Here is a 24,975-nt window from a genome sequence, read left to right as displayed (position 1 = left end):
CTTTGGGGGAATTACCTCTTTCCCTTTGTGAGTAGTCTTAGTGGAATAGTAAAGCACATCCCACTTGAGAGCTGAAGAAGTCTTTGGATAATCTTTCCTCCTTTATTCTCCTGGATTTTGAAAATGGTCACATTACACACTAATCTCCTTGGGTATTTACAGAAAATTTTATCACCTCTTGGGGATCACCATGCTCAATTGTGATCCAGTCATCCCCAACATCTCAATGCTCATGGTCAAAAAAAAAAAAAAAAAATCAAGTTCTGTCAATTATAGTCTATAATATTTCTTTAATGTATTCTTCATCCCCTCTTCCCCTTCTATCACCGTTTGGGCCCTTGGCATGTGTCTCCCAGCCTCATGTGACAGTCTCCTCACCAGTATGCCTGCCTCCCATTTGTCTCCACCCCAATTCTTTGTAATAATAAAAGTAACTCTAAATAATTGATGCCTTATGATAACCTAGTTATTATGATAAACACCTTTTTGTATTTGCTTGATTGTTTTTGTTTTTTAAGACAGAGTATCACTCTGTCATCCATGCTGGAGTACAGTGGCATGATCTTGGCTCACTGTAACCTCTGCCTCCCGGGTTCAAGTGATTCTCCTGCCTCAGCCTCCCGGGTAGCTGGGACTACAGGCACCCACCACCATGCCCAACTAATTTTTGTGTTTTTAGTAAAGACGGGGTTTCACCATGTTGGCCAGGCTGGTCTTGAACTCCTGACCTCAAGTGATCTGCCCACCTTGGCCTCTCAAAGTGCTGGGATTACAGGCTTGAGCCACCATGCTCGGTCTTAAACACTTTTTAAAATTTAATATTCACAGCTCTCCTGAAGAAGATACTTGTTTTTCCCAATTATAAACAAGGAAATCAAAGCTGAGAGATATTAAGAAACTTATATATGATCACCCAGCAAATAACTATTTTAGGTGGGATTTGAATTCTGTTCCATATGACTCCAAATTCCAGATGAAGTAGAAACAGCTACCTCACCTCACACTACTGGCAGAGTAATCTTTCCAAAAAACAAATGCTGCTTTTTATTTCACTGCTCATAACTCTAATGGTTACTCCTCTATTGTCACACACAAAAGTCACCCACAAATGAGGCTTTCCATGCTTTAGCTTTTCTGGCCACCTCTTGCCAATCACCATGCTCACTTGTGATCCAGTCATCCTCAACAGCTTGATGTCCTTAAAACAAGCTACATTCTCTGGTGCCTCTTCCTTTGTGATGTGCTGCTCCTCTGTGAGTCAGGCTTGTTTCAGCTTCTTGTATCCAAAAACTCCCTGCTCAATCTTCAAGATGCATCTGACATGTAAATTCTCTGTGAGACCATCCTTGGATCCCCTGGCCAAGCTCATTTCCACCTCCCTGGTGTACCCACTGAACTCCAACATTCCTCTACTTGGGTCCTCATAACACTATATTCGAGCACTTCTTGCCACTTCTGTTTCCCTGTTAGATTGTGGCTGCTGCAAAGCTCTGTGCTTTATTGGTTTTCTACCTTTTCAGCTTTCATCCCACTCCAGCGTATTCTGCATATTGTAATGTATTTGTTCATATTCCTTTAGCCAAAACTCTTCAACAGTTTTCCATCGTCTTTAGAATAAAATCAGGAAGACTTAATATTTTCCAAAAGGTCTCATGTGCTCTGGCCACCTCTGACCTCATCTCCACCTTCTGCAGGTTCAGTCATGTGGCCTCCCAACTATTCCTTAAACAGGTCATGGATGTGTTGACCTGAAATCTTCACGCTGACCATTTCATCTGCCTAAAAGGCTTTTTCCGCAGAGATCTGCCTGGATGCTCCCCTTTCTTCAGTCAGGTCTTTGCTCAAATGCCAGCTACTCAGAAAAATTTCCCTGACCACCCATATGAAATAGAAACATAAAATCACAGCCACCAGCATGCCTGTTACTCTTCTTCCTATTCATAACACTGGCTATTATCTGTTACTGTCTTACACACCTTGGTGTAAATTTCTTTATTGTCTCCATGCCCACTGAAATGGAAGCCACATGAGGGCAGGTTTCTGCCTACTTTCTTCAGTGTTATCCCCCCAGGGTTTTCACTTGCAGCTACTTAATAAATGTACATGAGTATGTGGACCTCTTTTCCTGATTTCCAGTGTTTACAGCATTGTCAGTTATACTGCAGAACCTCATAACATGCTTACTACATCCTGAGCAAACTGTGTTATAAATTATAAGGAATTGCCATGGAATTTTCCCCTCCTAAACTTGACAGGTTAAAGAAACATATCAAAAGTTCATTAAATGGCAAGAGAGTGCTAATTTGATAAGTAGTGAAGCAGAAAAGAAGGAAGAGAGAATTCCAAAATATAATTCATAAAATTCTTTAGTGACCTTGCCTTAGCCTAATATAGGATGCTTTCCTGGTCCTACTCCTTCTGCAGTTCCCTCCTCATACTTCAAGGGCCAGGATGAATCTTTCTACCTCCAAGGCCCATTCCTGAGCAGCCCCACTCTTTCTGAACTCTAAGGGCTCTAAATGTTGGCCACAACCACATGACTCACGTGACTAGTAGTAGGATCATTCACCCACATTTTTCCATCTCATCTAAACTCATTGTTCTTATCTAATCAACTCCATAGCAGCAAGTCAGCCCCTGGCTTTTTTTTTTTTTTTTTTTTTTTGTGCCATTTTAGCCCAGTCTGAGTCCATAAAATGAGCCACGAAAGTACTCAATACAGTCCTTTGTATCAAAGAGGACAAAGCATTTATATTCTGATAGAATTAACCCAACATAAACTCCTGCTCAAAATGAGCTGTCATAAGTGAGAGTCTCACACTGGGCAAAAGGGAGTAGGTTGGGTGGACCTGCTGGAGGCTCTCCCTCTTGCATGAGCAGCGGGAGGGCCAAGACCTCCTATACTTCCTGTGTAGACTTGGAGATGGTTTCAGTAGTACCCAGAAAATAGGACATAAAGCAGCTGTCAACCAACAGCACAGGGTGGCTCTTTGATATCCCTTTTTCATCAGTTTTCATCTGGGTCCCCAACCCAATGGGTTGCAGAGAGAACTGTGACTTATGGAAGAAAGGGGTATTTGTGGAAGAATGCTCCAACACACTCTGTCTCCTCATGGTCCACCTCAAGATTAATTGTTTACCCATTTCCTAGGCTTAAGCTTACTCTCTACCCAATCTATCTAGGTGCTTCCTTCTTCTTTTTTAACTCAGTCCATTAGGAAAAGGCTCTAGACCATTTTGACCCCTCAGGAGAGTCTTCCTCCTTAATCTCCATCTATCCCTTGTGATTAGAATGGTCTGTCTTTCCTCTCCTCTCTCCTCTTCTCTACATATTCCCTTTCTTCCTCTCTCCCTCTCTTTTCTCTCCTCCTCTCCTCTTCTCTACTCTCTTCTATTATTTTCTGTTTTTCTTCACTTAGTCTTTCTAGCTTGTTTAACTCCCAAGACCACTTCAAGAAAATCTTACTTTCCAGCTCCAAACCCAACACTCTTTTAGCTCACTTTCAATACCAAGACACTTTCTTTGGAATGGCATTGATTAAACTTTTGTATGCCTTTCCCGCCTGTCTGTTGAGTTGCCCACATTGGACTGAACTCACTTTCTGTTTTCTTTTGCAACATTTCAACAGACATGCAGGGTGAGATGAATGACTTGGCAGCAGCCCCCACAACTCGAGGAGGAAATCAGCTAAAGACTGGCTTCTACCAGCTGCTCTCTCTACTGACCCCATTCACCTTGAAATCAGGACACTGGAAGAAGAAAGAGGAGAAAAAAATCCCGTACATGGCTGTGTCCTTACATACTTCTGGGAGGGAGTGTGTCTTTGTGTAGTGGGGGTAGGGAAAGATTTTTGTGCATAGAGGAGAGGGTTATGCAGTGGGGAAAGAGATAGATGTCTCTCAGTGGTTATGAAGAAAATCGAGAGAGGAAATATTCCACTCGAACTATCCTGTACTTAAACTGGAGGATGGTTAATTCTATCCCACAAGCATTAAGTTGGTTCATTTTTGCTGGGTTGTAACTTTAGAGGTGTGGGCATGCAATTAAAATTTTCCTAGTATCACCCTACTTAACCCAATGACATTGGGGAGCAGGATTTCCCCATTTTAACAGCTAGTTCAGAGCTGAAGAGGCAACCCAACGGCAGCCACAGTGAGGAGAGGCTGAGTGGCAGTTCTAATTGACCATTTCTACCCATGATCCTCTTAGAAACATACAATACGAGCTGTCACAGCTTCCTGCCAATCACAAGAAATCTGACCTAGACAAAGCACCATCTCAGAGTGAGGGCTGTTAATATATCCAATAAATTCCGTTTCCATTGCATTATCTTATTTTTAGGCCATTGCAGAGAAGAACATGCCTAATCATATCATAAAATCATGAATTTAGTAGATTATAGATGATGACTTCAAATCTAATTATGTCCTCTGGCTGCCCAAACAAGATACCATTTAGCATTTGACACCATCAAGTCTTGAAGTTGCAAGTTTGTTCTTTGGGGATACTCTGGAGCTTTTGCAGAATAGAAGCTTGTCAAATACTTAGGAGGCATTGCTGTTTTATGACACAGAGGAAAGAAAACAATGAATTTGTGTTCTGATGTGCGGTGAAGAGAACTTCGGGATGAGCTGTTTTATTCCATAAAGGGGTGAAGCAACATAGGAGATTTATGCAGACAAGTTACATGCCACATTTGCCTGTTTTTCTCCTTTTACAGTCGATGAGGGATTTTTACTCTGACACAATTTCGACAACACTCATGTCATAAGCAATGGAAACTGGAAAGAGAGAAGCCCACAAAGTCAAACTAACTAGACAGACAGCAGCTCATCAGTGCCGCACACTCATGCTCAGCTCCTGTGGAATGATCTTGCTGTAATAAGGCCAGACACATGGATTTTAAATGCCTCTACAAGTGGTTAGTTAGCAAGGTGGTCACACATCCATAGATGCACTGACAGAGAAACTACATGAGACAACATGGTGTTTCAGCTTGCAGCTGCCATCCCCACTCCATCAGGGAACACAGCTGGTGCCTTCTCTCTCAAAGTTAGCAGGGGGCTGTGGGAAAGATGACAGGGCTTCAGATTCCCCATCCAACTCAGCAGGAGAAAGAAAAGGTCCTCAGACAAAGAAATCCTGATCCAAATTCTGCATCATGCATGGGCACACACAGGTGTTCTCCCATTTTTTAAGTTTACATGGTTCAGCTTGTTGCTGAACAGTGATTAATTCCACAGGAAAAGGGCCATGAAAGCTTATAATATTGAAGTTTGAATGAAGGAGAATTACATTTCTCTCCTCTGTTGATGGGGCTTGGCCACAGGACTTTCTACAGTCAGTAAAATATGCAGGAAATATGTGTCACTGACATGCGAAAGCTTTGAGAACCAGTATGTGGTCTCCAAGCTTTCTTTTTCCCTCTGCTCAATGACCAGCAATGTCTCAAAGAAAAATTGCTCTGTCAACTGGATCGTGGAGTAAACAGAACATGGAGCAGTACTGAAGTAGACCCAAGATGGCTGGGAACAAGAAATAACCTTTTATTGTTAAGGGACTGAAATTTGGGGGTTGTTACTGCATTATAACCTCTTCTATTCTAATGGATACAGTCACTTTAAAATGCTATTGGACCATCTATTACAAATCTAAAAGTGGGTGGCATCCTTGCTTGAAAAGTTCAAGTATTTTCTTCCTCTTGCCATGCTCTGTTTTTTATCTGTAGCCTCTTTGTGTTTGGACTGGCTCCGTCTTTGGTTTGTTTATTAGCCTCAAAGAGGATATCAGATGAGGCAGATCTCTGAACCACAGATGTGGATACATTTTAGGCAGATGATGTTATGGTTAATTCGGTAGGAAGAGGTGAGCATGGATCTCACAATTATAGAACATATTATCCTCTTTCAAAAGCAGTTTGTTGCCTTTGCAATAGACATATTCATCTAGCATTACATGAAAGTGTGTAGATCCTATCTCCTAATATTAGAAAGACTTGGTCAGTGAGCTATATGGCAAGCAGGACCTGTGATAACATAATATAATCCTATTAGAGACTTTACATAGAAAATAAAAAGTGTCCCAAACTTAAATTATTTGAAAACCATAACAGTGTTAGAAGACACACAGTAAATGCTGAATTTTCAAGGCATAAAATCCACTACACGGAAGAATACTTTATTTTGTTAAATTCAATCACTATACATAGATGATCTTCTAGGGTTTCTAGCAGATGGGGAATCTAGCATTAGGGTTTTGCAGGAAATAGTTTTGAGGCTCAACAATGTTCCTTATTTGTTAGTGAAAGGCAATATCTACCTGTGTATCTGCCAAAAACCTTGAGTTTTTATCTTATTCTTCTCCTTCAGATTTTAAGAGCTAAGCACCTCAGCAAACAGAATCTCTAGATCTGAGTCAATGAGAGTTCCTCCAGGTTGTCAGCTAAACCATGAACTATAAAGAAGAAGCAGTGACAGGGAAATTTTCTGGTTTGACATTACAGTTAGGAAACAACATTCCAGAATCATGGAATGTTGGATTTGAATAAGAAAAAGCATCTGGGATCCTTATGCCCAGTGAAGTTTAGAAATTCACTAATAGCAAATCACAAATAGAAGGGGATCTGAGATCAGACCTTTGGTGTCCTCTTTGGATGTTAGTCCTCTCCTTATAACTGCTTGTTAAGGATGGGCTAGACCATCTGAGATGACAAAAATTTATTTAACAAAGAATGTAGAGTTTGAGAGAATTAGGAAGATAGAAATAATGAAGACCAACAATCTTCCCCAAATGGAAGATAGAAATAATGAAGACCAACAATCTTCCCCAAATGAACACTCTACTTAAGAAAACCCCAACAGCTTATCAGCTTGAGATTGAATGCCTCCAGTGACTGGGAGCTCACTGACCTCTGAAGTGTCAGTTCTGTTGCGGGAACTTGCTGGATAGTAGTAATAAGGTCCTCCTTGGGATCAACCAACAGCATCCTCGTAGGCATTTCCATACTGGTCATAGTTCTGCTCTGTTATATAAGATTAATCTAGTCCAGTGGTTTTCAAACAAAGGGATTGGCTCCCAGAAGACTCCCAGATTTTTGGCTCTCAGAAGACATTTGGTAAAGTCTGGAGACGTTTTTGGTTGTTACAACTACCAAAAATGCTACTGAAATAGAGAGTATAGAGAGGCCAGTGGTACTGTTAAACACCATATAAGTCACAGGTCAACACATAGAATTATCTAACCCAACATGTCAGTACCACTGAGACTGAGAAGCTCTGACCCAGCTCAATCTCTACTTGACACTATAACTCCTCACATATCTGAAAGGGGCTATGATATTCCTCCCAGGTTATCTCTCTACTGAATATCCTCAGTTTTCTCAGTTTTTCTATAAATGACTTAGTTTTACTATCCTAAAGTAATTCTGCTAGTCATACTTCAACATGTCCATCCCTCTTGTTAATTGGCTCAACCAGAAGGATACACCATCCTTGAGATCACACATAGAGCTTGGGACTCTTAATTCCCATGATCAAAGCACCTCATGTGCTTAGTGCGTTGACAAGTACCGATAAACTATCACTAGAAGCATAAAAAGAGCCTGGTGTCTTAGATGAGAGTATGGATTCAATAAGAGTTCATGGTAGTTAGATGATGGTAGCAATAGCTATAGCAGCAAAAATAACACCTACTACTTACTGAGTGCTGATGATATGCCTACCACCCTGCTAAGGGCTTTATATATGTTATCTCATTAAATCTGTCTTGTAATTCCACATCATAGCTTGTGTTATCATCATTTTACAGATGAAGAAACTAATTCTTAGATAGGTTTAAAAAACTTATCTAAGGTCATGAAACTTGTGATTAGATTGGCCAAATGTGCCTAACCTCAAAACCCATGCTCTTAATCCCACAATGTGTCCTACTTCATTCTCTTCAATACAGGGATAAAATGGTGTATTTTTCATAACAGTAACAAACTACAGTGAATTAACCAATGCATCTATCATAACATGCATGCACATATCTTGACTACAGTGTCATTACTTTGCAACCTAAGACCAGAACCAACTTTGCAAGTAAATAAAGCTATTAAGATAAACAGGCCTCACACTTAAGTTTCCAAAGCTTTGTTTTTAATGGTCTCTTGAATAAAAGAAATCAACAGCAACATGAACAGAGAAAATTGATATTTTCATGGCCTTCTGTTCAAGAAAGTTGCCCCACTGAAAACTGATAACCCTGGTTTGGACCATCCCAGACTCATGAGTGTGCTGGGACCTTACATGGGTGAGTGATGGCTACAAATCTTTGTGCCTTCAATATATTGGGTTTCTTCTAGTTTTGAAAGAGTTTGGATATTTTCTGCTCAGTGCTTCTACATTTGCTGCCTAAATGCTGGAGATTTTAGGCCTGTGACTCATGGATCTTTCCTCAGGAGGAGGGGAGACTATATTTTCTTCTTTTGGCAGCTCTTAAATTATTAGTCAAGTTACCATGTAATCTTTGAGTTTCACCAAGTGGCTTCAAGGATTAGATATTGAGAGCTGGAGAAAAGTTCTGGGATTACAAACTTGCACTGTGCTGCAACTTGAGGCGGATTTTTTTTTCTTTCTCTTATGACCCAGGAACATATTTCTGCCATATTTATATAGTACTGTCCTGAAGACAAGGAAAACTCCACTAGCAGAAGTAAAGGAGGAGTAACCTGACATTTAGAAGGAAAAGTTCTTTTGGCATGAGAACTCGCACCAAAACTCATCATAATTTAACTTTTTAAACTTGAGAGTCTTTGATACTGATCTCTATTTGTCAGCATAAATGTCTCCTCTTTCCTTACCCTTGGGAAGACTCCAGTTCTCTGCTGCAGCTGGAATACTCCTGTCATAACTTTCGTATGACGCATTTGAAAAAGAATGCCTCTTGCTTAGACCATTTATCTAGCCTCACACCTCCAGATGTTTCTTAAAGCTGGCTTCTCCAAATGTCATTTCTACCTGCCCTGTAGGGAATGAATCTTACCCTTTCAAAAATAAGGGCTGGATCAGCTATCATGTGAGGTGGAGCTGATTCAGCTCAGAGCCATTAATAAAAGCAGACCAGAAGATCTCCATCTCCCCTAAATAACACCATCCCTTCAACTTCAACGGGATTGAGCACTCAGTAGGCATCAGAAAACCTCCCTTTTAAATGCATGCTGAAGATGAGACTGAATGAATATTGCTCTTGGATCCTGTGGTCTCCTTTACCTGTCCTGATATCCAAAAAATCAGATGAATTTTTTGATAACTAATTAAGATAAGGGTATAAAATCTCTTTAATCATGGTAAAGCAACTCAAAAAGTTAAAGGATGAATATTATTACTAGATGTGAAGCTCTCAGTAAATACAAAATAAAAATTAAAAAAAAAAAAAACCCTGTCCAGGTAGACTTGGAAAGAAGACACACACAAAGGAAACACATTTCAAATGCATGAAACAAGCATTATCGTCTCTTGGGGACTGAGTATTTCCTGAGTCCCCCAGATTTTATTGAATCCCTCTCCTCTTGATTTTCCCAAGTTCACACAACACTCTCTGTGTGTACCTTTTAAAGCAGTGACTGGTGATTTTCTTATCTGTTCCCCTCTGCACTGAAAGCACATTACAATAAACAGGAAGTTCCTTTGTTTCTATCCCCAGTGCCTAGTTCAGTGCCTGGTACATTACAGAAACAAAATAATGGTCATCGATTTAATTAATTAATAATTAACAATACAAATCAGTACATGCTGAGTGCTAAATAATAGGTAGAGAAAAGTAGTCTAGGATTAAAAGCAAGGCTAAATAAATATAAAATGTGTTAGTAAAGTAAAAGCTTTGTATAAGAGTTAAGGTTGGAAGAAAAGCAAGGATGAAATCTGTCCATCCATCCATTCAGTAAGTATTGCATTTTACTATATGCCAGGGCAATGCATGCACTAGGAGATGCAATTTTAGGAAGGGGAGATGGTCAAAGCCTTAAAGAGCATTAAATATTAATATAATTATAAAGGAATGAGCTGAGAGGATTGTCTGGAGTGGAGAAGTTAGAAATTAGGTTTTACAAGCAGGTTGATTTCAGATGATGCTAGGCCTACTTTATTCTATCAGCAATGAAGAGCTAGTGTGTAGAGAGACGTGATAGATGAGTTGCAGAGGACAAGACCTGGAGGCAGAGCGACCTATTAGGAGGCTGTGGTAGAAATTCACATATGAAAGGATGGCAGTATTCACAATTAAGCTACTAGAGAATTATCCCCTAGGGGCTCTCTCTCTGCCCTAATTTAAATTGTAGATGCTCCTGTGAAGATATCAGGCATAAATTGCTTTCTAAGGCAGGACCTGTACAAGAGAAAGAGAAAGGAATGTGTGAGTATCAGAGTTAAACATCATCTACTTCAAGGTTTTAGACTATTTCAGCTTTGGGACCAGTTTCACTCAAGTGGTTCAGGAGATTGCAGCCTGTTATACCTACTTGTAGGCTTCTCCCCTCATAACCATGAACTTGTATTTGGCAGGGCATGGTGCTTACACCTGTAATCCCAGCACTTTACGAGGCCAAAGTGGGAGGATCTCTTGAGGCAAGGAGTTCAATGCTGCAGTGTTGAGCCACTTAACTCCAGCCTGGGCAACAGAGCAAGAAAAGAAAAAAAAAAAACTTGTGTTTTAAAAAGATAGTGCCAAACCATTACAATTACATCTTTATCTCTGATTGGAATTAGATTAAAATTGTTCCCAGATATAATTCATCTACTTGCTAATTCATGCATTCTCTACTGGGATGATAAAGATGCATAAAACAGACCTACTAAATTCTTAAGTTCTCAAAATTCGAAAAACAAGAATTGATCCTAATGAAACACTGACATTATTATTTGAAGGACAAAGTTTGTTTATAACCAATTAAAATTTTTTCTTGGATATTGAGACTCATTCATGAAGCTTTCAATATATTTTACAGAAACCAGTTTTTTCTTCCACTAGCAATCAGGTCAAGTGACAAAAATACCTAAAATCAAGTGGCAATCTTATCTTCCCAAACATTTTCCAAAAGTCTCTTCCATTTTGGGTCCAACAGCAAGCTGTCTGTGACTAGTTCTCCTGTATCATTCCTCTATTCCTATTTTTATTTTAAATGCAAACTGTTTTTGCTGTTTCCCACAATAGTTTTAGTCTTTCTTGGCAATCTGGTGCCCTAGTCAATTTCCTGAGGTAAAGCTGTGTTTATGTAAAAATTGCTATCAGAAAAACAGCTCAAGCAATGAAAGAATCAGTGTACATTTTAACTGACAACTACATAAATAGAAGGAGTCACATTTGGGGGTTTTGGATTGTTACATACATTTCCTTGTTCCCTTGCCTGGACTTAAGCATTGACTGCATGCACACAAAAACTTATTTTGCAAATGTTTATTGAGAGCCTACTGTGTGGTAGGCCTCATGTTAATGAGCCTACAACAAAGAGCAAAACTGCACAATACCATGACATTTGCTACTTGCTAACTTACGCTTTATCTACTGATATATGGGACTTACTTTCCCAATTGGATTATAAGCTCTGAGTGGGCAGAGACCATGCTTCGTTCATGACTTACTCATCTTTGCCCTTCCTGGGCCAGGTATAGACTAGACATCAACAATGAAAATCAGAAAATTTCCCTCCCTGGTAATATATCTTGCTTTGAATTCCTCCAATATGTCCATGCACACATGAATGATTGAATCTAGGCCTTGACATGGGAATTCAAGTTGGTTATTTGAACTTGCAGGACTCCAGCTTTCTCATGTATAAAATGTATACAATTCTATCTCGTGGTTATTCTGAAGTTCAAATGACAGAATAGCATATGAAAGTCCTTTGTAAACTCTTCATAATAACATACATCTAAGGGTTTATTATGTTTACTCTAAATTGTGCTGTTGTTTCACAAACAAAGGTCTTAGCTCTTTAAGTTAAGCACAAAGCTCTTCAAAGAGCCCCATGTTGCCTAGGAAAATGTTGAGCCTATAACATAAGGAAAACAAGGATGAATGGATAAATGCAGAGCATTGGTTCCAAAGCACACAGTCCTATCTAGTGGAGAAACACGTGCATAGTGTGCTACTGACAGGAATATAAGCACATGAGGAGAGCAAAACGGAGGTAGTGAAATCTATCATCTGTCCCATCCCTTATGATAGCCATTAAATACATGTGAACTATTGAACACATAGAATGTGGCTAGTGCAACTTGAGGAAATGAATTTTTAACTTTATTTACTTTTAATTAATTTAAATTTAGATAGCCACATATGGCCAGTGTCTAACTCATTGGGCAGGGCAGTATGTGGGCTGATTTTGCCATTGGTTAGGTACTGTGTGACCCCAGGAATGTCTGTTACCTTATCTGGCTCTTAAGTTCTGTCAGATGGAGAAAGATTAATGTCTTAGGTCCCCTTTTCAGTAAAACATTGTATCAAAATATAAGAATAACTGTTAAGACATGGGAGTCCAGTCCTGGCTTCATGTTGATTTAATTCTCCCATGTAGCATGTATAAACATGTAAATGCTAGCTCTTAGCCGCTCTGTGTTTGAATTCCTACTTCTATAAAAAGGAGATGCTCTCTAGATTCCTTCTCTCTGGGCAGGGCATCTCTGAAAGAAAGGCAGCAGCCCCAGTCAGAGACTTATAGATAAAACTCCCATGTTCCTGGGACAAAGCACCAGGGGGAAGGGGCAGTTATGGGCACAGCTTCAGCAGATTTAAACATTCCTGCCTGCCAGCTCTGAAGAGAGCAGCAGATCTCCCAGCACAGTGCTTGAGCTCTGCTAAGGGACAGACTGCCTCCTCAAGTGGGTCCCTGACCCTCGTGCCTCCTGACTGGGAGACACCTCCATGCAGGGTCGACAGACCTCATACAGGAGAGCTCTGGCTACACCTCCAAGCAGGGTCGACAGACACCTCATACAGGAGAGCTCTGGCTGGTATCTGGTAGGTGCCCCTCTGGGATGAAGCTTCCAGAGGAAGGAACAAGCAGCAATCTTTGCTGTTCTGCAGGCTTCACTGGTGATATCCACACAAACAGGGTCTGGAGTGGACCTCCAGCAAACTCCAGCAGACCTGCAGCAGAGGGGCCTCTTAGAAAGAAAACTAACAAACAGAAAGGAATAGCATCAACATCAACAAAAAGGACATCCACACAGAAACCCCATCCAAAAGTCACCAACATCAAAGACCAAAGGTAGATAAATCCACAAAGATGAGGAAAAACCAGGGAAAAAAGGCTGAAAATTCCAAAAACCAGAATGCCTCTCCTCCAAAGGATCATAACTCCTTGCCAGCAAGGGAGGAAAACTGGATGAAGAATGAGTTTGATGAATTGACAGAAGTAGGCTTCAGAAGGTGGGTAATAAGAAACTCCTCCAAGCTAGAGGAGCATGTTCTAACCTAATGCAAGAAAGCTAAGAACCTTGATAAAAGGTTACAGGAATTGCTAACTAGAATAACAAGTTTAGAGAAGAACATAAATGACCTCATGGAACTGAAAAACATAGCACAAGAACTTCGTGCAGCATACACAAGTATCAATAGCTGAATCCATCAAGCAGAAGGAAGGATATCAGAGATAGAAGATCAACTGAATGAAATAAAACATGAAGACAAGAATAGAGAAAAAAGAATGAAAAAAGCCTCCCAGAAATATGGGACTATGTGAAAAGGCCAAACCTATGTTTGATTGGTGGACCTGAAAGTGACCAGGAGAATGAAACCAAATTGAAAAACACACTTCAGGGTATTATCCAGGAGAATTTCCCCAACCTAGCAAGACAGGCCAACATTCAAATGCAGGAAATACAGAGAACACCACAAAGAGGAGAGCAACCCCAAGACACATAATCATCAGGTTCACCAAGGTTGAAATGCAGGAAAAAATGTTAAAGGCAACCAGAGAGAAAGGTTGCGTTGCCCACAAAGGGAAGCCCATCAGACTAAGAGTGGATCTCTCTGCAGAATATTGAGTGCAGACTAAGAGTGGGGCCAATAATCAATATTCTTTTTTTTTTTTTTTTTTTTTGAGACAGAGAGTCTCGCTCTGTCGCCCAGGCTGGAGTGCAGTGGCTGGATCTCAGCTCACTGCAAGCTCCACCTCCTGGGTTTACGCCATTCTCCTGCCTCAGCCTCCCGAGTAGCTGGGACTACAGGCGCCCGCCACCTCGCCCGGCTAAGTTTTTGTATTTTTTAGTAGAGACGGGGTTTCACCATGTCAGCCAGGATGGTCTCAATCTCCTGACCTTGTGATCCGCCCATCTCGGCCTCCCAAAGTGCTGGGATTACAGGCTTGAGCCACCACGCCCGGCCTCAATATTCTTAAAGAAAGTAATTTTTAACCCAGAATTACAGATCCAGCCAAACTAAGCTTCATAAGCAAAGGAGAAATAAAATCCTTTACAGACAAGCAAATGCTAAGAGATTTTGTCACCACCAGGCCTGCCTTACAAGAGCTCCTGAAGAAAGCACTGAACATGGAAAAGAACAACTGGTACCAGCCACTGGAAAAACATACCAAATTGTAAAGACCATCGACACTATGAAGAAACTGCATCAACCACGGGGCAAAATAACCAGCTAGCATCATAACAACAGGATCAAATTCACATATAACAATATTAACCTTAAAAGTAAATGGGCTAAATGCCTCAATTAAAAGACACAGACTGGCAAATTGGATGAAGAATCAAGACCCATCAGTGTGCTGTATTCAGGAGACCAATTTCACATGCAAAGATACACATAGGCTCAAAATAAAGGGATGGAGGAATATTTACCAAGCAAATGGAAAGTAAAAAAAACCAGGGGTTGCAATCCTAGTCTCTGATATAGCAGCCTTTAAACCAACAAAGATGAAAAAAATAAACAAGGGCATTACATAACAATAAATGGATCAATGCAAAAAGAAGAGCTAACTATCCTAGGGTGAATATATATGCACCCAATACAGGAGCAGCCAGATTCATAAAGCAAGTTCTTAGAGACCTACAAAGAGACTTAGACCACCACATAATAATAGTGGGAGACCTTAACACCCCACTCCCACTGTCAATATTAGACAGATCAACAAGACAGAAAATTAACAACAATATTCAGGACTTGAACTCAGCTCTGGACCAAGCATACCTAATATACATCTACAGAACTCTCCACCCCAAATCAACAGAATATACATTCTTCTCAGCACCACATCACACTTATTGTAAAATTGACCACATAATTAGCAGTAAAGAACTCCTCAGCAAATGCAAAAGAATGGAAATCATAACAAAGAGTCTCTGAGACCACAGTGCAATCAAATTATAACTCAGGATTAAGAAACTCACTCAAAACCACACAACTACATGGAAACTGAACCACCTGCTACTGCATGACTATGGGGTAAATAAAAAAATTAGAGCCGAAATAAGTAAGTTATTTGAAACCAATGAGAACAAAGATGCAACATATCAGAATCTCTGGGACACAGATAAAACATTGTTTAGAGGGAAATTTTAGCACTAAATGACCATAGAAGAAAGCAGGAAAGATCTAAAATCAACACCCTAACATCACAATTAAAAGAACTAGAGAAGCAAGAGCAAACAAATTCCAAAGCTAGCAGAAGGCTAGAAATAACTAAGATCAGAGCAGAACTGAAGGAGATAGAGACAAGAAAAACCCTTCAAAAAAAAATCAATGAATCCAGAAGCTGGTTTTTTGAAAAGATTAACAAAATAGATAGATTGCTAGCCAAACGAATAAAGAAGAAAAGAGAGAAGAATCAAATAGACACAATAAAAAATGATAAAGGGGTTATCAGTACCAATCCCACAGAAATACAAACTACCATCAGAGAACACTATAAACACCTCTATGCCAATAAACTAGAAAATCTAGAAGAAATGGATAAATTCCTGGACACATACACCCTCCCAAGACTAAACCAGGAAGAAGTCAAATCCCTGAATAGACCAATAACAAGTTCTGAAATTAAGGCAGTAAATAATAGCTTACCAACCAAAAAAAGCCAAGGACCAGACGGATTCACAGCTGAATTCTACCAGAGGTACAAAGACGAGCTGGTACCATTCCTTCTGAAACTATTCCAAACAATAGAAATAGAGGGATTCCTCCTTATCTCATTTTATGAGTCCAGCATCATCCTGATACCAAAACCTGGCAGAGACACACACAAAAAAGAAAATCTCAAGTCAATATCCTTGATGAACATTGATGCAAAAATCCTCAACAAAATACTGGCAAACTGAATCTAGCAGCACATCAAAAAGCTTATCCACCATGATCAAATGGGCTTCATCCCTGGGATGCAAGGCTTGTTCAACATATACAAATCAATAAATGTAATCCATCACATAAACAGAATCAATGACAAAAACCACATGATTATCTCAATAGATGCAGAAAAGGCCTTCGATAAAATTCAACATTCCTTCATGCTAAAAACTCTCAATAAACTAGGTAATGATGGAATGTATTTCAAAATAATAATAACAGTTTATGACAAACCCACAGCAAATATCATACTGAATGGGCAAAATCTGGAAGCATTCCCTTTGAATACCAGCATAAGACAAGGATGGCCTCTCTCACCACTCCTGTTCTATACAGTATTGGAAGTTCTGGCCAGGGCAATCAGGCAAGAGAAAGAAACGAAAGTATTCAAACAGAAAGACAGAAAGTCAAATTGTCTCTGTTTGCAGATGACATGATTGTATATTTAGAAAACCCCATCATCTCAGCCCAAAATCTCCTTAAGCTGATACGCAACTTTAGCAAATTCTCAGGATATAAAATAAATGTGCAAAAATCACAAGTATTCATATACACCAATAATAGAGAACAAATCATGAGTGAACTCCCATTCACAATTGTTACAAAGAGAATAAAATACTTAAGAATACAACTTACAATGGATGTGAAGGACCTCTTCAAGGAGAAATACAAACCACTGCTCAAGGAAATAAGAGAGGACACAAACAAATGGAAAAACAGTCCATTCTCATGGATAGGAGAATCAACATCATGAAAACGGCCACATTGCCCAAAGTAATTTATAGATTCAATGCTATCCCCACTAAGCTACCACTGACTTTCTTTACAGAATTAGAAAAAAACTACCTTAAATTTCATACGGAACCAAAAAAGAGCTTGGATAGCCAAGATAATCCTAAGCAAAAAGAACAAAGCTGGAGGCATCACGCTACCTGACTTCAAACTATGCTACAGGGCCACAGTAACCAAAATAGCATGGTACTGGTACCAAAACAGAGATATAGACCAATGGAACAGAACAGAGCCCTCAGATATAATGTCACACATCTACAACCATCTGATTTTTGACAAACCTGACAACAATAAGCAATGGGGAAAGGATTCCCTATTTAATAAATGGTGCTGGGAAAACTGGCTAGCCATATGCAGAAAACTGAAACTGGACCCTTCCTTACACCTTATACAAAAGTTAACTCAAGATGGATTAAAGATTTAAATGTAGGACTAATACCATAAAAACCCTAGAAGAAAACCTAGGCAATAACATTCAGGACATAGGCATGGGCAAAGGCTTCATGAATAAAACACCAAAAGCAATGGCAACAAAAGCCAAATTGACAAATGGAATCTAATTAAACTAAAGAACTTCTGCACAGCAAAAGAAACTATCATTAGAGTGAACAGGCAACTTATAGAGTGGGAGAATATTTTTGCAATCTACCCATCTGACAAAGGGCTAATATCCCAAATCTACAAAGAACTTAAACAAATATACAAAAAAAAAAAAAAAAAAAACACACACACATCAAAAAGTGGGCAAAGGATATGAACAGACACTTTTGAAAAGAAGACATGCGGCCAACAACTTGAAAAAAAAGTTCATCATCACTGGTCGTTAGAGAAATGTAAATCAAAACCACAATGAGATACCATATCATGCCAGTTAGAATGGTGATCATTAAAAAGTCAGGAAACAACAGAGGAGAGGATGTGGAGAAATAGGAACGCTTTTACACTATTGATGGGAGTGTAAATTAGTCCAACCATTGTGGAAGACAGTGTGGTGATTCCTCAAGGATCTAGAACCAGAAATACCATTTGACTCAACAATCCCATTACTGGGTATATACCCAAAGGATTATAAATCATTCTACTATAAAGGTACATGCACACATATGTTTATCCCAGTAACAGGACTTGGAACCACCCCAAATGCCCATCAATGATAGACTGGATAAAGAAAATGTGGCACATATACACCATGGAATACTATGTAGCCACAAAAAAGGACGAGTTCATGTCCTTTGCAGGGACATGGATGAAGCTGGAAACCATCATTCTCAGCAAACTAATATAGGAACAGAAAACCAAACACCACATGTTCTCACTCATAAGTGGGAGTTGAACACTGAGAACATACGGACCCAGGGAAGGGAAATCATACACTGGGGCCTCGGGAGGTGGGGGGCTAGGGGAGGCATAGCATTATGAGAAATACCTAATATAGATGATGGGTTGATGGGTGCAGGGAACGTGTATACCTATGTAACAAACCTGCACACTCTGCACATGTATCCCAGAACTTAAAGTATACAAAAAAGTGTGTGCGGGGGGTGAGATAATAGAAGCTACATCTCTGGATTATTCTCAGGACTAAATAATTTAATAAATGTAAAGTAAGAGCACAGTGCCTGGTACACAGCAGCGGTGACATGTTAGTTGTTTTTATGGTTATCACTAACTGGCTGTGAGAATTGTCTAAGTCTCTTTAACTCTCTCAGCCCCAGTTTCTTTATTTGCGTAAGAACTTTAAGATAATAAAATAATATGACACCCATCATTTGAAATGTTTAAATAAAAAGACAAATATCTGTTTTTGTTTTTTTTTTTTTTAAGTTTTGAAATCAGTTAAGCTTTAGCTTTAATCTTATCAGGTATTCAACCAATATTTATAAAGTGTCTACTATATGTCAAGGACTGATTTTTAGATGACAGTTTATAGCAAAGAACAAAACAATGTCCCTGCCCTTTAGGGGTTTATTTGGGGTTTGTTCACATAGAGATACATGCACACCTACGTTCTTTCATAGTCTCTAGAGTCTGGCTATCTCAGTTTAAATCCCAGCTCTGCTACTCACCAACTGTATAAACTTAAGCAAGTGATTAACTTCTTTAAGCCTCCGTGAGCCTATCTGTAATAGGAGGACAATAACGGGGATGTCTGAGGATTAAATACAATAACATATGGGCCAGGTGCAGTGGCTCACGCGTGTAATCCCAGCACTTTGGCATGTCCAGGTGGGCAGATCACTTGAGGCCAGGAGTTCGAGACCATTCTGGACAACATGGTGAAACCCCATCTCTACTAAAAATACAAAAATTAGCTGGGCATGGTGGCATGGGCCTGTAGTCTCAGCTACTCAGGAGGCTGAGGCACGAGAATTGCTGGAACCCAGGAGGTGGAGGTTGCACTGAGCTGAGATTGTGCCACTGCACTCCAGTCTGGGTGACAAAGCAAGATTCTGTCTCAAAAGCATCCCAAAAAACACAAAACAAAATCAATCAATCAATCAATCAATACAGTAACATGTGTACAGCACTTAGCACAGTACCTGGCACTCAGTAAGCATAAACAGAAGGTAACTCTTATGGCTTTTATTGGGAGAGCATAGAAAACCTGCTTTCTTCCAGAGGCACAATTCTGTGCTGAGTTGTGGGTAATGGATGTGAAGCAACAGCTCAGAGGCCGTAGGGGATCCTATTTCCTGTTTTTCATGTTTTTCTGGGAATTCTCAACTCCTTTCCATCTTGAAGTCTCCCAGATGGAGTCCTCAGAAGTACCAAGCCTTGAGTTCTGGGGATTGTTTAAAAGTGGAGGACTCCTGACTTATTCTTCTTCAGATAATGGGTCTACCTTAAGTGGGTGAAACAGACTGCACACTTGAAAGTGTGGGGTTATGCTGGAAATGAGGGTGCAGGTGAAAATGAAGAAGCATTGTCATCTTCAGGGTTACATGTTTCAAACTGATCCCTACATTTCTCTAGCATTTTCCTGGATTGCTTTTTGCTGACATCAGTCAATGCCTGGAGGAGAAGTCTGCAGGAGGATGGAGATAGTTCTGTCAGATACATTTTTAAAAAACTTACTTTGTCCTGTATACAGGCTGCTAATAACACAGCGTCATCATCAGCCGTGAGAACCCCCTTTTCTCATCCACACTGAGCATAAAGGATCTCTCATTGTGATGTTTCCTCCCCTTTAAAACTTAACTTAAGGTTCATTCTAGCCTTATTTTCACCACTTGAAAAGACTGGGGGATCAGTAGGGTCACACACATCCCTGAATGATGATTCCTGTTATTCTTGAGAGGGCTTGCAAGTATTCAACCCTCAAAGTCTATGATAAATCAACAAGGAAGTTTCCCAGGAACAACCAGCATTAGTCTGTGGTTAGGCAGCTGCCTGAATAATAATTTTTCATTATTCATGAAACAGCTTTAATATCCACAGCTAAAAGGATCCCAGGCTGCCCCAATGCCTGTAATGTCACCATTGCTTCTTCCTTTGGACAATGGCATTGAACACTTCTGACAAGAAGGGAACCCTGCCTGAGGAGGGTAATCCATGAAACCCCATCAGATACTCAGACATCAGAACTGATTTATCCTCATGTCTCAGCTTTTCGGCTAAGATCAAGTGTATAACTGATTGACCAGAGATCCACAGACAGGCAGACAGGGAGAGTGAGGAGCCCAGGAAAGTACTGAAGGGCTGCCCAGCGTGGGTGCTGTGCAGTGAGAAGTGGGTGGAGACCTGTTTGAGAGCTGTAGGTCCTTTGTGGGCAATGAGTGCTGGGATTTCAGATAAGAACAGGTACGAAAAGAAGAAAGAAAGGGCAGGGAAGGAGAGAGCAATCCATCTCTAATACCAGCACCTTTACTATTTTGCTAAGGGAGAGATGAACTGAGTTGTTACAGGAAGAACTGGTCAGGGTAACCCCATAACTCACAGTTTATTTTCCCTTTCTGAACATTGCAGTTGCGAACTTTGGAGATTTGGCAACATCAGGCAAGGATGCTGCCAGCAGGAGGAGAGATCCAGGACAACCGTGCACGGGTCATCCTTGCTACGATCTCACAGCAATCTTGCCTTGTATGGCACTGGAACAACAGAGCCTCTTTCTTCAGATGAAGTCTTCCCTTAGTGCTTCTTCATTATCTAAGCTGGGCACTCTATAAATGACTATCGTGGCTGCTCACAAAGTGTTTAGACAGCTGTAGGGCCATGACTGAAAAGCACGTTCCTGGGGCTTGTGACTTAGCAGAGGACTCACTCTCCTCCCTGAAAGCCCTTAGCTGTCTGCTGGCTTATCGCTTCCTGAAGTTTGGGGTCCTCTCTGAATGTCACACAGCATCCCTCTCCTCCACTATTTGGATAATTAAGTAAATTCTCAATGGAGCAAACATGACTCCCTTTAAATATCTACCCTTTGCCCTCAATAAAACAGTTTAAGAGAACAGAAATTTCTCAGCAGACACTTGTAGTTAAACAAAGCATTTCACAAACCTCTGAAATAAGGATGATATTTATTTATTTTTCATTATTCATGAAACAGCTTTAATCTGAAGGCTGATGTTTGGAGGAGAATGCTCAGTTGCAACCTGGCAGAGCTCACACTGCATGGAAGCTGAAGATGTCACCCACGGTAAACATGAACTGCTGTGACAATGGGAAGCGGAAGGTGAAGAACTGCCTCTCCAAGCAGGGGTGGGGGTCTGAATGCGTGAGAAAGGGAAAGATGCATTTGATTGTGTTTACAAGATTCATTCACAGCACAGCAGGCAGTATTCACACTATAATATTCACCCTAACACAGATAATTTGATTTTCGACCTGGTTATCATGCATTCAGACATAGCAATACATGAAAATATATGCTTTAGCAGTGCATTTTAAACAAGGTTGCACACTTTAAGTCAGAATATATTAGAGGTGAGTGTTAAAGTTAGCGATTGTAGAAGTCCTGGAAATCTCCATGCAGCACATGGCATGTGTTTTGAAATTACTAAAAAAAAATGTTATATTATGTTCCAGCTGTTGAGTATATATAAACACACGATCTGCAGTGAAAATGATAAACTTGGTTGCTCCTTACATTTTTCACGATTTGAAGAATCTTCAACTTTCTTTAGACTCCCAAAGAAAAATGGAAGCATAACCCCATCCACACACATTGAAATTATAACTATTACTATTATTGCTGAGCAGAAGATAGCAGATTATCTGGCCCAATCCCTGAGGAAACTGAGTTGAGAGCCCTTTGGTGACTTTTTCAAGGTCACACAATTAATCAGTGGAGAGTTGATGCTACATTCTATGTCTCCTGTATTTGTTTTTTTCTGCCTTCTCCTCCCATTGGAATTGAATTAAATAAAATGTAGGAAATAGTCTACCTTATATTAAAATCAGAGTTTTTCTGGCACACATGGAGCAGGTGGGGGTTCCTACCAAGGCTTCGCCCACCCTGGCCTCTGGTCCTCAGCCAACATATGTGAAAGATCAATTCACTGCAAAGGGTTCTCCTCCAGTGCCCTCATTCTTCTACTCCTTATGTTATTAGTCAATAAGGAATATTTCTTGGCTATGGGGAAGTTATAATGGATAGCATTGGTCTTGGAAGACCTTGGTCTTTTAATGCTAGAGAGTGACCTTCTGAGCCTTGGTGTGACTCCCAGAGAAATACCAAGTTAAGGTTCAGTAGATTGATTCGTCTTTCCATTGGTGATAAATCCCTTTGTCAAGTGTGATGACTAAAGACTTTGATTCGGGCCCTCGGCCAAACAGTCACACTCCACAGGCTGAAGACAATTGCTCCCTCATGCTAGTGGAACAAATGGATACCTGGGACACATTAGGATAGCAGGCAACTCCAGAAGGAAGCAGACAACTAGAGGTGGGAGGAAGACAGACAGATGGGGAGGCAGCCTCACCTCTCCTCGTGCAAACCATTCGGGGGCTGGAAATATGTCCTTGCTTTTCCACACTGTGCAATTCCCACATTTCCTTCACATCACATCAGTATATTATTTTGCTCATAGAGTTCTGAGCAGTTTGAAGTAGATAGGACTGGAAATCCCCCAGGGGACTAGGATAGCCCCTGAAGTATGTGAGAACACAGTTAACAAGAAGAGATGACTCAAAACCTCCCCTCTCCAGGATCCTGAGTAAGACTTTTAGGAGGAAGGCACTCAGGCTTCTGAGAAAGAGTTGCCTACATGTTGGAAGCATGTACTTTAGAATTGCCTCATCGTTAAATGTTTACAAATGAATTCGTTTCTCAACCGATACAATCATGGGATTCCAGCAGTCTGGGATGCAGCCCGGTTTGCCAGCTCTCAATGCAGATGGCCCTGATTCACAACCTGTCTCCAGCACTTGCTGGCAACGTGACTTTTGAGAGGTTACTTAACCTCTCTGTGCATCTGATTTTTCAACTGCAAAACTGTCATATCTCCCTTGTAGTCTGGTGAAGATTAAATTACTTCATTAATATAACATACTTAGAATAGTGCCTAGCACATACTAAGCACTCAATAAAAGATACAGTTCCATTTCTGATTCTGCCTTGATGTAAACATTAAGCCGAAAAAAAGATGAGCGATTCCCTTGTTGTTACTCAATTATTCATAAATTGTTTTAAGAAGAAGGCTCTGACATTTCTTCTGGCACCACCCCTCAAAATAACCTGAGATTCTCTAGAATGGCATCAGCTACTGAGAATATAGGAAATCTGTGTATTGGGAAAGAGTATGCAGTTTGCCTTGCACCACATGATTAATTGTGTTTAAAGACCATTTTTATTAGGACCAGAATGGTGACAATGAAATTAAAGGAGTACAGATTCAACATCACTTTAACCAAAAGGAAAAATGCAAACTCCCTGTACAAACGCAAAATGCAAACACACGCCCAAATGCAGAGGCAAAAATAAAACCTTTCCCCTTTCCTCTTTCCTCAGGCTTTCTCCATAAGCTGAGCTCTACCCAGACAAAGGCGAGAACTGCTCTATGTAAAATGATGGTCTCCATGGCTGCTTCCAACAGAATGCCCTCATTTTTCTAGAATTCAAATGCTGGCTTAGCCAAGCCACAGTCTGCTCCCGAAGAAGGATTGCTGCAGCCTGAGGTCTCAGGAGGTCAGCAGCGGAGCCAGGCTCACTTGAGCTTGGGCTGTGCTCCTGCAGCCTCCCTCCCATCCCCCAGCCTGGGCAAACCTTGGCAGGCTCCAGGTTGCAAGCCTGTGCCTCCCCACTGATGTGGAAATCATTGGACTCAGTGGTGGTTTAAGTGTGTTGTTGATGCTTTCATCAAAGCGTCGTGCTCCCACCTCATGCTAAGTAAAGCAGCTGGTGAATGTTATGTCGTGCGCTGCAGATGGATTGGTGGTGGCAGGCCCAGAGCTCACCACATCTACTTAAACAGGTGTTTGATTCTGCATTTTCCAGGTGGCCAGAAGGAACCTGATTATTCGGTGAGAGTAGAAGCCGTGCGGGAGAGGAATAGCTCCCCAGCATTGGCAAAGCAACTAGCCAGCCACTTGGCTTTAATTCGTCTGTTCACCAGACATGGTCTTAAAGCCAGAATATTTCCTTTTGGGGCCCGTGCTTACTTTGAATTTTAGTGGACAATAAGGGGATTCTGCTCCCAGCTCATACTCCTTTGTTGAGTGTGGTCTTTTGGTCCGTGTTGGGTTAGAACTGGGTCACCAGAACCAGTGGCCACTGCAGTTTGCAGTCAGGGCATCTCTGCTATACCAGCCCTGCTACCACGTACAGCATGAGAAGCTGAAGTTGCTTCCCAATGTTGTATTTCTCCACAACCACATATCCACCTTCATGAACAGAGGGCAGTGTGAGGGATCCTTTC

The 24,975-nt window shown here is 40.6% G+C and overlaps 1 long non-coding RNA gene across 1 annotated transcript in view; it reads right to left on the bottom strand.

Annotated features, from left to right (window-relative positions):
* Positions 1-2,653: 2,653 nt before the first annotated feature.
* LOC110741070 overlaps positions 2,654-24,975 on the bottom strand; it is a 50,679-nt gene continuing 28,357 nt past the window's right edge. Inside the window, exon 3 of the long non-coding RNA XR_002516704.2 lies at positions 2,654-10,648. This is a non-coding gene — a long non-coding RNA (uncharacterized LOC110741070). The remainder of the gene's footprint in view (positions 10,649-24,975) is intronic.

The sequence above is a fragment of the Papio anubis genome, chromosome 14 (assembly GCF_008728515.1).
Source record: "Papio anubis isolate 15944 chromosome 14, Panubis1.0, whole genome shotgun sequence".
Classification (NCBI taxonomy): Eukaryota; Metazoa; Chordata; class Mammalia; order Primates; family Cercopithecidae; genus Papio; species Papio anubis.
The sequence above is the reverse complement of the archived record's forward strand: the minus strand, read 5'-3'. Positions and strand labels throughout refer to the sequence as shown.